Genomic DNA, 14,300 nt, shown 5'->3' on the forward strand with positions numbered 1-14,300 from the left:
TCTGTCCCTTTTTCCACTTCAATTGCTCGAAAACAAAATGCTGGAAGTCATTTGCTTTTGAGCAATCTTTCTTTCGTGGAATTGATAGTTCAAGGAATAATTTTTCGAGCAATTGATTTTGAGGATTTTGTTTACGAGCAATTTACCGGACACCCCCGGTACTGACAACAGGGGACATACCTCTCTATGTTTCTTCTCCCCCTTTTTTCTTTTTTTCAACAATCCTTTGGATTGAGCCTGGGGAAAAAGAACAGGGAGATCAGGGTCCAACTCCTTCTGGAGGATGAAGCTGGTGGTCATTGCTGGGATTTGGCGAAGGCTTGGACTGTTCTCAAACCCGAACTAGATGGCATGGCTGCCCCCCAAAGGCTTGGCTGCAGTCTCCCTCGAATGACCAGAGCACTTTAGGGACACTGTTTGTAGGATGAAGTACTAGAGATGCACAGCATCCTCTTCCAAAGCAAACTCAATATCACCCTCCTGAGAGGTAGACGAGGAATCCAGCATCTATCCGATACCTAGAACAACTATCATATCTGTACCCAAAAGGTGTGCTCATCAAATTTGCTATATCTATACATAGCGTGTAGTCATCCTGCTAATGTCATTGAAGCCATATTATATGTGCTCAAAAGGTACTCTAATAAAATTCTTTATATCAATACTTACTTCCTAACCACTAACAAAATCCAAAATATTTCTATCCCACTCCCATCGCCATTATGCCCGGTAAATCCAATAAGTGGTACCATGGGAGAAACTTTTCCACAGGCCTGTTAACACGAATAACTTCATATAATCAAAGTTTTCATAGACATGAAAAACAATCTCTTGGTATGAATGATGGGGTAGGGATATCACAACATTTTAAAGTAATTTTTATTTTTCTTAACTACATTTTAGGCCTATTATTGAAAGCAAGAAAATTGTCCAGCCCAATAAGTCAAACTCAAATCGTTCAGAGATGACAAATAAATTCGGGAGGGAATATAATATTGAATTGATAGAAAAATAAATTAGCTAAAAATCTATTGATGAAAATTTTGATTTCATTTTAAATCTTTGCATCTCAAAAAATTTATATTAAAAAATAGAGAAACTTAGAATCTGGTAATTTGACAGTTGTGGCTTACTGACCAAAACATAAATTGCTTTGTTTTTTTTAACAATTGCATTTGTACAGATCCTGCTTTATGGTTAAAATTTGTCTCAATCACTGCATTTGAGAAGTATCCCGTGAAGCATGCACATTGATAACCTATTGCTTAATCATATATGACCAATACTCAATCTCGCTAGTACTGTATGACTTTAGTTCATTTTTTTTCTAGCAATAATTCCCTTTGAGAAAGAATTGGTTTTATTTTTTTCAATATATTTTCTAATTCCTTATTCAACATAATTTGCCATCTTGCTATTAAAAAATGCTTTATTGTGGTGCTATAATCCTTAACTTGGAGTTTAATGCCAAGTTATGGTAAATTTATTACTGATTTAGCAGCTGAATCTGCTTTTTTTATTCCCAACAACTCCGACGTGGGCTGGAATCTAGCATCTTTCAATCATTTACCCCTTGAGAATAGACTTTGTTAAGGAACACTTTAATGTTTAATACCAATTTTTTATTATGTTTATAAACTTTGAGGGCTTCTAAGGTGCTTTTCGAGCTAGAATAAATAACAAATTTATGATTCAACTTATCATCAATGGTTTTACTAATGCAATTTGCTAGCAAAAGTGCTGAAGTTCATGTGTAACTACTGGTGCTTCAGTAATTATTGCATGGAGTGTGCACAAGAATTGCTTCTGGAAGTTCATTATCCAGAATCCTTTGATGTATCATGTCAAGGGCAGTGCAGTACTGTGATATAAATAACATTGTGATTAGTGTGTTTCCCCCACACTACCACTCATGTAAAAGTATGTTGCAATGGCTGTTGACCAAGTTAGCAGTGCAACGTGCTAAAGGGTTGCTGGTAGTTCTGAGGAAAAGCAGGGAAGACTAGGCTAGTTCATTGTAGCCTCCACTTTTAGGCAATTCATATATCAGCTAACTTTTTATGATAATAAACTTCATAAGTTTTTGGCCTTGCTGGTGTCTTTCGTTAAAGTTAAAAAGTCCAGTGAACCCTCTCTTAAATCAGTGACTAAATAATTCCTATCAAACTTCATCATTCTATGGTTAACACGTGGGCCTAGTTATAAAGAGCTCTCAATTCATCTCAGATATTATTTAAAAATTCAAGGGGTTGAAGCTCCAAACCAGAACCAGAAAATATAGAGTATGTTAATTTATTGTACTTTGAACATTTGAAATGTTGAAAATTTGTTTTACCAAAATAGCAGATCCAACTCCAAGATAAGATAAAATATTTCCGGCTAATATTAGATACCCATCTCAATTGGGAAGCACATGTGTATTACTTTATATAAAATCTAAATGTAATAAGGCTTTTTGCATAATGATGAGATTTTCTTGCATGATATGGGTGAAAGGAAATTATCTTTACTAGTGATCAATAAAGCATTAGTCCTATCCAGGATAGATTATGGTATCCTAGTATATGGATGAGGATCTCAAGGTACTTTGAAGTCTTTACATCTAATACACATTCGAGGCCTGAGACTGTAATGGAGCCTTTATATCTTCTTCAAATTACTAACATTTATTGTATATGAAAGCAGTGAATCTCCTCTGTTTTTGCATATAGAATTTTTTTAACATTGTGAAGTGTTCCGAAGATCCTATCAATAGATTCTCCAATTTTCCAATTACAGCAAATATATATAAAAGATTACAAATTTCAGGATGAACCTTAATCAACCATCATATTTTCCTCCTCATAGGATCATAGAGAAAACAACAATATGCTCCCACATTTTTTATTTATTAAAGAAATGCAATTATACCATGAACAACATTCCCTAGAACATATTCAAAGGAAAAGTCCTCTCGATGCTATATTTACTTATGGTTCCAAATCTTTAATAGTTGCTGGTTGTGCTGCAGTAACCATAGACAAAACAAGACTTCTCATTACCTTCTGAACCATCAGCATTTACATATGAACTTCAGCCATTATGCTAGCAATTTACATTATTAAAACATTTGAAGATATACTGTAATGAATCCTAAAATTATTTATTCTGACTAGAAATGTCACAGAAGCCCCCAAACCTTATACACAAGAGAATTTTTTTATTACAAATCAAAGATCTCCTTATCAAAGTCTATTCTCAAGGGGTAAATATTGAAAGATACTGGATTGCTGACCACGTTAGAGTTGGTAATAAAAAAAAAAAAAACATTCTACTACTAAATCTATGAATTTACCAAAATATGTCATTAAACTTCCAGTTTAGGATTATAGAACTACAATGAAGCATTTTTAGTAACAAAATGGCAAAGTATTTCAAATAATGAATTGTAAAATAATCATACCACTGATAATTTTGAACTAACACTCATTTTTTATACTACCCCAAAATTCTTTCAAGTTATCTCTTAATCTTCCAAATAATCATATCTTTGCATCACGAAAAGGTAAAACACCCAGCTTTCTCTCTTGTACATACAGTAAATAGGTTGTTCTATGTCACATTTGTGCACTTAGGCTATAATTCCCAAGATTTACTCCATCGTATATCTATTTACGATTCATTCATATGGATATTAAGAAAATCTATTCCAGAAAAGAGATGTTTATCGGAACTATGTAATTGCTTTTGCGTATTGTTGGATTTGTCTTAGTTTATTAATTTTCCGATTACATTTACACATTATGCACATTGTCATAGAGAACAAGTTGTCTGCTTACGCAGATGATGGTGCATTATTTGAATTATTCAGATCTACTAATTGTTCACCTGAGGTTGCATATTCCCCTAGCACATATTTAGGTCATTATTATTGCTAGTGCAGCTTATCAAAAAATATTGATTTATTTCACAAATTTACATTAAAAGAAAATGGATATCTTAACAGCACAAAAAATGGTATCAAAAGAAATGCAATTCAAATAATGAAAAATGGTTTAGACACATGGTCTACAATAATTAATAATCAAAATGGGGTTGGACACGTGGCCCATGTGACCCAGAGACTGTGCTAGTCTCCAAGCAAGAAATAATAACGGTAAAATATTTACACACAATCCCACCGCACACAGTCCGAATAGTGTAAAAGCCAGTTATTCTAAGCAAGTTAAAATTAGTCTAAGCTAAGAAGAAATGGGGGAAAACTAAATGGCCATTGTTGTAGTACCTGCACTCCTTTGAGATTAGTCCTATGCCCGTGATAGCTGGTCGTCGCACTAATTGGCACTTTGCACTCTTGCCTGGCTCACCCCAAAAATTCTCACTTTGGCTGCAACTATGGTATACCAGGGTCCTCTTCTTCTCAATCTCTCCAACCGGCAGCAATCTTTTGTGAGTCAAGTTTTGGGAGAGAGGGGGGGGGGGGTGAGCCAGAGGTGCACGGGTTCACTGACCAGGCAGGTCAGTCGTCCAGGCCGGCTTCTAAACGAATGGGCCCGACACTAAGGTCGAGGAGATCACCTGGCTTCACCTTTCCAGACAGGTGAGGAGCATGATGCGCACGGATCCATTGGGGTGCCATATCGGGACTTCAGGACAGGGCAATATATTGTTGCAAGGAGTGCAGAGGAGGCAGGATTTTGTACTAAATACTCAGAGAAATCTTGCTGCTCTGGGGAAATTTATACATACAATAACCCTACCTATTCTGGCTTGCTAAAAATTAATAGTTAAAATGAGAATTAGCAATGGGCTGGTGCGATGGGCATACATCTTAAAATTAACAAACCTTAATTGGTATTGAGAAATATAAGATGCATTAATTCAGCGGTATTGAGATTTATATTTAAAATTCAGTTTAGGAATTTAATCTCGACCCATGTAGATAAGGAAAGAACCAACATACGCCGGGGTTACTAAGGCCCTCTGTTGTGCGTATCTGCGCTGTGACGTCACATGGCGCATGCCATGTGCGCCACTGTCAACAAGTTTTAGTTTAGAATAGTCCTCCCTATGATTCTTTAAAGAAAACTGAATGTAGAAGAGAACGTTTAAGGGGTAGCTATAGTATTAGTAGAAGAGAGTTAAAAATACAATTGAAAGAAGAAGAGTGAAGAAAATTCTTCACAGCTATTATTATTATTATTATTATTATTATTATTATTATTATTATTATTATTATTATTATTATTATTATTATTATTATTATTAGCTAACGTACACCCCCGAGTTAGAAAAACAGGATGCTATATGCCCAAGGGCTCCAACAGCGACAAATAGCCCAGTGATGAAAGGAAATAAAGAAAAAAAAATAAACTAAAAGAGAATTAATGAACAATTAAATTGAAATATTTTAAGAACAGTAATAACATTATAATAAATATATCACATATGAACTATAAAAACTTAAAATAAAGAGAAAGAGGAAGAGAAATAAAACAAAATAGTGTGCCCAAGTATATCGTCAAGCTGGAAAACTCTAGGCCTACCCTAGGGTAGTGGAAGACCATGGTGCAGAGGCTATGGTACTACCCAAGACTAGAGAACAATAGTTTGTGTTTTGGATTGTCCTTTTCCTAGAAGAGCTGCTGGTCATAGCTAAAGAGTCTCTTTTACCCTTACCAAGAGGAAAGTAGCCACTGAACTATTACAGTGCAGTTGTTAACCCCTTGAGCTAAGAATAAGGCGAGAAGAAAATAACAACCACTTAACAAGAGAAGAATATAGATGAACAAAGAGGAAAACAAAGAGACTGGTAGTGATCGCGTAGGGAGAAGCCAGAAGAGAGTAAAATGAGATGATGGGAAGACTGTAGAAAGAAAGGATTATTTACAGAAATGCATAAGCGAGGAGAGGTAGGAATTATATGTGAAAATGGAAATATCTTGATTGAGTAAGGGGGACCAAGAGAAGGTGGAAAGATTATTTTTATTACCATCAAGTACTGAGAATGAGTGTGAAGAACTGGAAACTGTTCCTCCAATGAAAGAGGGAATTTGTCGAGAATGCCACAAAGAAAGTAAAAGTAAACAAAATTGCAGGAAAGCCAGAGCAGACCTAACAATAAAAATGATTAAGGCATTTGGAAACTTATGCAAAGAATGGGTGCATACACTATTAAAAAAAAGATTTATGATGTAGAGGAAAAATGTCAAGGGACCAGAATACCTTATATAGTGTTAAGATCACCTATTTCTTTTGTAGGTCAATCACTTCTGCCATTATACCATCTACAAACCTCAATTTGTGCTTTTTTTTTCTTTCACTGCCTTTTAGACCTATATTTATTTCTCGAGTTATTAGTTTCTATATTCTACTAGTTTACCTCTTTCGTTCTAATATATATATATATATATATATATATATATATATATATATATATATATATATATATATATATATATATATATATATATATATATATATATGTGTGTGTGTGTGTGTGTGTGTGTGTGTGTGTGTGTGTGTGTGTGTGTGTGTGTGCATATTTCTAAAAGAATTTCACTCATTTCCTACAAGGTCCCCTATTTTGTTTTCCACCGCTTCTTTAATTAATCGTTTACCATCATTTTATGTAATGATGTTTTGAAAAAAAGTATAACTTTTTATGATAATATATATTCTCGAATGGCCATACATACCTTTTTCCTCTTCCTCTTCAACGTCATGAAATTACAATTTGAAACAAAGCTTAAATTTACCGACAATCCCGTCTTTGTTCTTTGGACTGTTTAATTATCTCCTCATTCGATGATTTTCCCACATTAAAATTGACATTAATGAACACTATTCCGACTTCAAACCACACTATTATATAGACAAAATAACTATAATAGAGAAGTGCTTCAAAGTTTGTCAGGGGAAACCTATCTCTTTTTTTTTTTTTTTTAACGAATTCTTCTATAATCAGCGAATGTTTGTAACTTTTTGCATTTGGTTAGCAATTTTTCGAAGGCATGAACAGATCTGAGAAATGTCCATTATTATTATTATTATTATTATTATTATTATTATTATTATTATTATTATTATTATTATTATTATTATCGAGTCGTTGTTGTTGCTGTAGGTTGACTCAGGTTTAACCCTGGGTTGATTGATCCTTCCAAACAACGTCGCGTACTGTGTTCCCCTTCGCCCCGGTCATTGTTTTATTCTCTATTCGAGTTTCTTGCAATAAGTGTTCACTTTTTCAATTCGTTATTATTATGTATCATTTTACAACCGCTGTTATGAAAGTAATCGTAATTTACTGGGTATGCATGCAGGTCCAGGCATACATCTGATCGGACATTAATTAAAGAAACCAGAATTCCTGCTCCAGAGAATCCATGAAGACTTGCCGGTGAGTGTAAAATGAATTATTTTATCTAGAGCTTTTTTATTCTTGTAGGCTAGTAATAGAATTTGGCCGAGGGGTTTTATTATAGTTAAGGACGTTGAGGTAAAATTTCACAAATGTCCGCGGCCGAGATAGTCTTATTTTAATAACATGAATAGACCTAGGCTACACGGATGATGTAGGAACAGTGCCCTTACCGAAGTGAAAGTAAAAATCATAGTTTAACATGGGGCAATGAAATTTTATGTCTTTGATTATTCAATATGCTGATATGTCGTTATCAAGAGTAATTTGTTCATCATTATTATAGTTAAAGTATCAATGAGCAAAATTGTAGTTTATAAAGGCAGGGATATGTTGATACATAATGCAGGGGCCAAACGACAGTCAGTAAATGTTCTTATTAAAGGTATAACTTTTTACGAATGTGGGATATGAATTTATTTCATATACATGCTTATGTAATCCGCTATATTGTATAAAATTCCTTTACTTTATTGTTCATTATTGATTAGACAACCACCCCCCACCTAGATCTAATTATAAAAGGGAGGTGCCACTTGAAGAAAAGAGTGATATTTAACAGATGGGGAAAACTAAACTAGTAGAATTGTCACAACACTGAAGGTATTAATAAACCTGACTATTATGTACTGTATAGCCCCTATACTCCTAATCTTACGTAGTGAGTAATAAATCGTATAATGATGAACAGGACTACAGGCTAAAATCACTTACTGTATTTGAGATAAACCTGGCTAGATTATATTTAGCTCATACAACTGACCTGACCAGTGGGCATTAAATCATATAATGATTTACAGGGATGCAGGCTAACCAAAATAACATTACGATAAACCTGATTGTATTATATACTGTTTAGCCTTTATTCACCTAACCTGACCTAGTGGGTGTTAAATTGTATAATGATAAACACGGCTACAGGCTAACTTCACGTAAGGCATTAGGATATTCCTCACTGTGTTATTTATAGCCCTTAGACACCTGATGACCCAATAGGCATCGAATCATAATGATTTACAAGAATGTAGGCTAACCACACTTAGGGCATTATGATAAGCCTGGCTATTATATATAGCTGTTATACACTTAACCTGACCTAGTGGATATTAAATCAAGAAATGATAAGCAGCAATACAGGGTAAATTCACTTATTGCAGCAAGAGCTTACTGGAATATATATAGCCCTACACCTAACCTGACCAAGTGGGTATTAAATTGTATATTGATATACATGTATGCAAGCTAACTAACTTTTCTTATCACATCCTAACCGAGCTGGTCACCTGACCGTACTAAGCGTTAATAAGTAATAGAGAAATATTTTATTTACATGAATTTGTTGCAGTATTTATCATTTCCCATTTTAGGATAAATTCTTATGTTCCTGAATACTGAAAAATATAGGCTATAGGATAAAAGCTGTTTGTTTCACTTCATGTATTGCATATGAGGTGAGTCAAATAGCATTTAATAAGAATTTATGTTAAATTCACCAAAATTAGTTTTAAAAATTATAAGTTAATCTTGTATGAATTCAAGTCCGCTTGCTTCAAAAGTTTTCACCACCATTTAAGCCATATCTCATTATTAATTAAATGTTAACCTATCTGCCTTGACATTTATCCTATTTGTCAAGAAGGGATCACGGTTTGCTGTTTGTCGGTTATTCTTTTGTCATTCTATTTCTTGAAATTGCAATTACTCTATGAATCGTAGCCTTACCAACTCTAGAACATTCTCCTGTGTAGCCCTTCCCTTGAAGTGGGTGTTAGATTCTCTTTCAGTATTATGAATAAGATATGATCATTAGCTCAGAGTACTGTGTGTAAAATGATGGAAAATTTTTAATAATTTTGTTTTCTATAATATGATAACTTCATATAAACACAAACTATTGATGCAAATAAGTGGTACTGCTTTCCTTAAATTAGCAGCTTAGGGAATTGTTTGTTAGTATGTTAATTACACACACACACAATATATATATATATATATATATATATATATATATATATATATATATATACACACACACAATATATATATATATATATATATATATATATATATATATATATATACATATATATACATATATATATATATATATATATATATATTTTAAATATTTAACTTAGCCGGTGGATATATATGTAGCTAACGTCTCCGACGGTCGGCAGATTCAAAACTCGCGGCCGATCACTATGCTGGTTGGCTGGGTGTACACTAGCGCCAACTGTCAGCAGGATACTAAACATATTCCGATAATCTCCAGTTCTTCTCTGCCAATTGGAATGTCAACATTGGTTCCATGCTCGCGCTAAACCTAAAAGTTTGCAATTGGTGAAGTACTTGTAAATGGTTTTTTGGCTTTCATTGTGCTGGATTTTTCTCGAATTCTCTTGAATCCCTTTTTTGATTTTCTGTTGCTGAACTTTGCTTGATTTTGGATCCCGTTTTGAATTTTCCATAATGGCCGACCCTTTTCCTACTGACCCTTCTCCTGTTTATAGAAAATGTTCAAAGGATTGTAGCAGGCGCCTTCCAAAGGCTTCCATCGATCCCCACTCTTTGTGTTAATTGTATAGGCAAAGCTTGCCAATTAGGGGATCGATGCGAGGAGTGTGTGGTTTTATCTGAATTTGAGTTTTTAGAATATGATAAGTATACAGTGACCCCTCGCTACTTCGCGGTTCGACCATCGCGGATTCACCACTTCGCGGGTTTTTTTCATAACCCATATACATATACATATCGCGGATTTTCCGGAAATTTCGAAAATACCGCGATATCTGAAGACCCCAAATACGATATTTCGTTACCTGTAATTCCATTAATACTGTAATTAGTAATATCTGCTCTTACTGATTGTTCATTGCATTACATATGACATATAATTCAGTACAGAAAGAAATAAAACACGAAAAGAGAATGTGATCATACAATAATTCAGTACTGTATACAGTACGTAGTAAAATTAAATCGAACATGAAACGCAAATCAGATGCAGTCATACCATATTAGAATGGTGTAAGGCTGCTGATGGCTACTACTGTACTACAAATGTAATGGATGTGCATCTTTTCCATGAATCTTTTGTATGTATACGTACATAGTACTGCATCCAATAATATTCTTTGTTGCAAAATTCACATCTCGAATAAGCGTATGAGAGAGAGAGAGAGAGAGAGAGAGAGAGAGAGAGAGAGAGAGAGAGAGAGAGAGAGAGAGATATCCTACAACAAAACAAGCGTAAAATAGCGTACGTAAAGCTGTATTATTATCATTATTATTATTATTATTGTTGTTGTTACTAAAATTATTATTGTTATTATTATTATTATTATTATCATTATTATTATTATTATTATTATTATTATTATTATTATTATTATTACTGTATACGTAGGGTACCTTGTACTTTGAATTGGTAACCTACGTAGCATATAAGACGGGTTGTGATTGGTTCAAGCGCTGATAGATGACGAATCAGAACCTAAGTTTTGTTATCTATCCTGTGATTGGTGTTTTGCCCGCATCTCCAACCCGCAGCATCTACGTATTCGCGGTCACTTTGTCTCCCGCCGTATCGCAGTGTAGATGTTGTTAAGTTATTGTGAACTTTAATCTGTGCTGTGCATGACTGTTTTAAGTTGAACTTTTTGTTGAACTTTCTGTTAAACCCTACTGTACAATGCCTCCCAAGCGTTCTGCTTCTACTAAGGCTGGTAGTGAGCTTAAACGCCACCGAAAGATGATGACGATTGCTGAGAAGGTGACGCTTCTCGATATGTTAAAAGACGGTAGAAGTTGCGCGGCCGCAGCCCGCCATTTTGGAGTCAACGAATCCACCGTTCGCTATATCAAGAAGGACGAGGCGAACATTAGAAAGACGGCTACCATCACCTTTAGCAGATCAGCGAAGCGAGTCGTTACCACGCGTAATAAAACGATCGTACGCATGGAAGGTGCTTTAGCAGTGTGGATTGCCGACTGCCGGAAGAAGAACATAGCCTTGGATACGAACACCATCCGAACCAAGGCTTTGAGCTTGTATGAGAATTTTGCGGCAAAGGAACCTCAAGACGACGATGGCGACCATGCTGAAGAAAATGATGATGTAAATGAACCTCAACCAGGGACATCCACTGATTCCCAGCGTCAGAAACAACGTTTTTCCGCCAGCAAAGGATGGTTCGCGAAGTTTCAGAAACGCTTCGCCCTGAAAAGCGTTTCCCTGCATGGCGAGGCTGCTTCCGCTGACACTGCCGCTGCTGAAACTTACGTGAACGAGACGTTCAAGAATATTATCACCGAAGGTGGATACAAGCTGGAACAAGTGTTTAATATGGATGAGACCGGCTTGTTTTGGAAGAGAATGCCGTCGCGAACTTTCCTGTTCAAAGAAGAAGCCAAAGCCTCTGGCTTTAAAGCATTCAAGGATTGCGTTACCCTCGTGATGTGTGGCAATGCTGCTGGATTTTTGCTAAAGCCGGGGCTTATTTACAAGTCGAAAAATCCTCGCGCTTTGAAAAATAAGAATAAGAATCTCCTTCCCGTGTACTGGATGCATAATCCAAAAGAATGGATTACGAAGATGCTGACCTCCAACTGGTTCCACCAGTGTTTCATCCCGCAAGTCAGTCAATATCTCGAAGGGCTTGCCATTCAAGATCCTTCTCCTTATGGATAACGCTGGTGGACACGCAACTGACCTGTCGCGTGAGGGCGTTCAGGTTGAGTTCCTGCCACCCAACACCACGTCATTAATTCAACCGATGGACCAGGGGGTTATCAGGGCGTTCAAGGCCCTCTACACGAAGAATACCTTGGCGGACCTCGTTGCGTGTGTGGATGCTGCCCAAGAAGATGAAGATGAAGATTTTAATTTGAAGGCGTACTGGCGGCAGTACACCATAGCCACGTGCCTGCAGAACATTCAGAAGGCACTGCAAGAAATGAAACCTGCAACCGTGAATGCGAGCTGGAAGAAGTTGTGGCCCCAGATTGTTTACGACGACGATGGATTTACTCTGTCTGAAATCCAGCACTCTGCAATACGCAAATCTGTGCAGTTGGCTGCCATAATTGGAGGTGACAGGTTTGGCGACATGACGACTGAAGACGTCGACGAGTTGTTGGACTGCCATTCCCAGCCGCTAACTGACGCAGACCTAGAAGACCTGACGAAATCGGCCAGTGAAGAAGAGAGTGAAACACAGGAAGAGACCCAAGAAAATGTCGAAGAAACGGGCTTAACATTAGAACGGCTTGCCAAGGTCTGCAACCATATAAAGGAGGTAAAAGAAGTGTTGCAAGAGTGGGACGAGGATATGGTTCGGTCTATGCTATTCTGCAACAAGATCGATGAAGACAAGACTCCCTACAAGATGCTCTTAGAGCGAAAAAAGAAGCAGCGGCAGCAACTTCCGATCACAATGTTCTTCCAGCCTCGCAAAAAAGAGCCAGTTCCTCCTGCTAGTACGCCTTCGGAAGAAATTGAAGAAGTTTCCCAGGAAGAAGTTGAAGAGGTGTCCCAGGAAAAGACACTTCCTTCTGAAGAGACGTAAAATACTATCATTGGCTGCACAGTAGAAGACATCATCAGCTTCATCATCATCATTTCTACTGTGCAGCAAATTCATCGCCATCATCATTCAAGTTTTTCTTTAACTTATTTCGTGGTGAGTACAGTAACAATCTTTATTTTTTACTTTAATATTCTAACATTTTAATATTTGTGCCTGTTTTAGTTTAGTACTGTATGCATTAAGTTAAAGGGAAGGTTTTAAAAGTCTGAAGAGTATACATGTTGTAACCTATCATATTTTTTTGTTTAAAATTTACATTTACGTACGTAAAACGATCTCTCTCTCTCTCTCTCTCTCTCTCTCTCTCTCTCTCTCTCTCTCTCTCTCTCTCTCTCTCTCTCTCTCTCTCATAAATTGTTTTCCTGCTTTGCTACGTACAGTATGTACTGTATGATTTTATATAGATACGGTAAATAATATTTGTAATAACATATTTTCTAAAAGCTTTTACTGTAATATCATTATTTATCACTTTCATCATGCGCGTTAAATGCCTTCTTTGTTTACTGAGCGTACTTTATGACGCCGTCGTTTCAGGCGGCGTCATAAAGAAAAACATTTCCTTTGGAAGTCCTAAGAAAAATTAAGTAAAACATTGGTAATAACAAAATCAACATACTGTACTGAATAATCAATATAATCGATGTAAAAACTAACCTATACACAGATGTGTACACTAAATGCGTTTGTTTCTTCATTATGATCAGAGAAACGTAAACAAAACATTGGTTGCCATTTTTTATCGTGCTTTTTGGCGTGTTTAGGAAACGCATGATATAAAATCGCCTTTAATATTTGTGCCTGTTTTAGTTTAGGGTACTGTAGTACAGGCATTAAGTGTTCTGTACATTAAAGGGTAGTTTGTTAACAGTACTACATACAAGGGAAGGTTTTAAAAGTCTGAATATACATGTTAAATAAATAGGTAAATATGGTGTCACTACTTCGCGGATTTTCACCTATCGGGGTCGGGTCTGGAACCTATCTACCGCGATAAACGAGGGTTCACTGTACTCGAAAACTCGAGAGATAGGCGTAGAAGAAGTTCTTCTCTTTCGCTAGAATTGTCCTCTTCCCATGCCCCTGAACCTTTTCCTCCCCCTGTAGTGGTAGTTTCAGAACCCCTACTTGCATTAATGAACCTTCTCTTAAAGATATGTTGAAGGCAATTCATGCTTTGGGTGAAAAGGTCGAATCGCTGGCCTCGCACAGAAATCAGCTTATGTCCGATGTCAAAATTTTGAAAAGTAAAAGTGTTGAAGTGAAAAGTGGTAAAAATTTTGTTCAGTGTTAATGCGGAGGGTTCG

General features: G+C 36.1%; 1 long non-coding RNA gene across 1 annotated transcript in view; it reads left to right on the top strand.

The window, feature by feature from the left end:
- The first annotated feature begins 7,111 nt into the window (after nucleotides 1-7,111).
- LOC137644099 (uncharacterized) overlaps nucleotides 7,112-14,300 on the top strand; it is a 609,282-nt gene continuing 602,093 nt past the window's right edge. Inside the window, exon 1 of the long non-coding RNA XR_011045129.1 lies at nucleotides 7,112-7,381. This is a non-coding gene — a long non-coding RNA (uncharacterized lncRNA). The remainder of the gene's footprint in view (nucleotides 7,382-14,300) is intronic.

Source organism: Palaemon carinicauda, chromosome 1, assembly GCF_036898095.1.
Source record: "Palaemon carinicauda isolate YSFRI2023 chromosome 1, ASM3689809v2, whole genome shotgun sequence".
Taxonomy (NCBI): domain Eukaryota; kingdom Metazoa; phylum Arthropoda; class Malacostraca; order Decapoda; family Palaemonidae; genus Palaemon; species Palaemon carinicauda.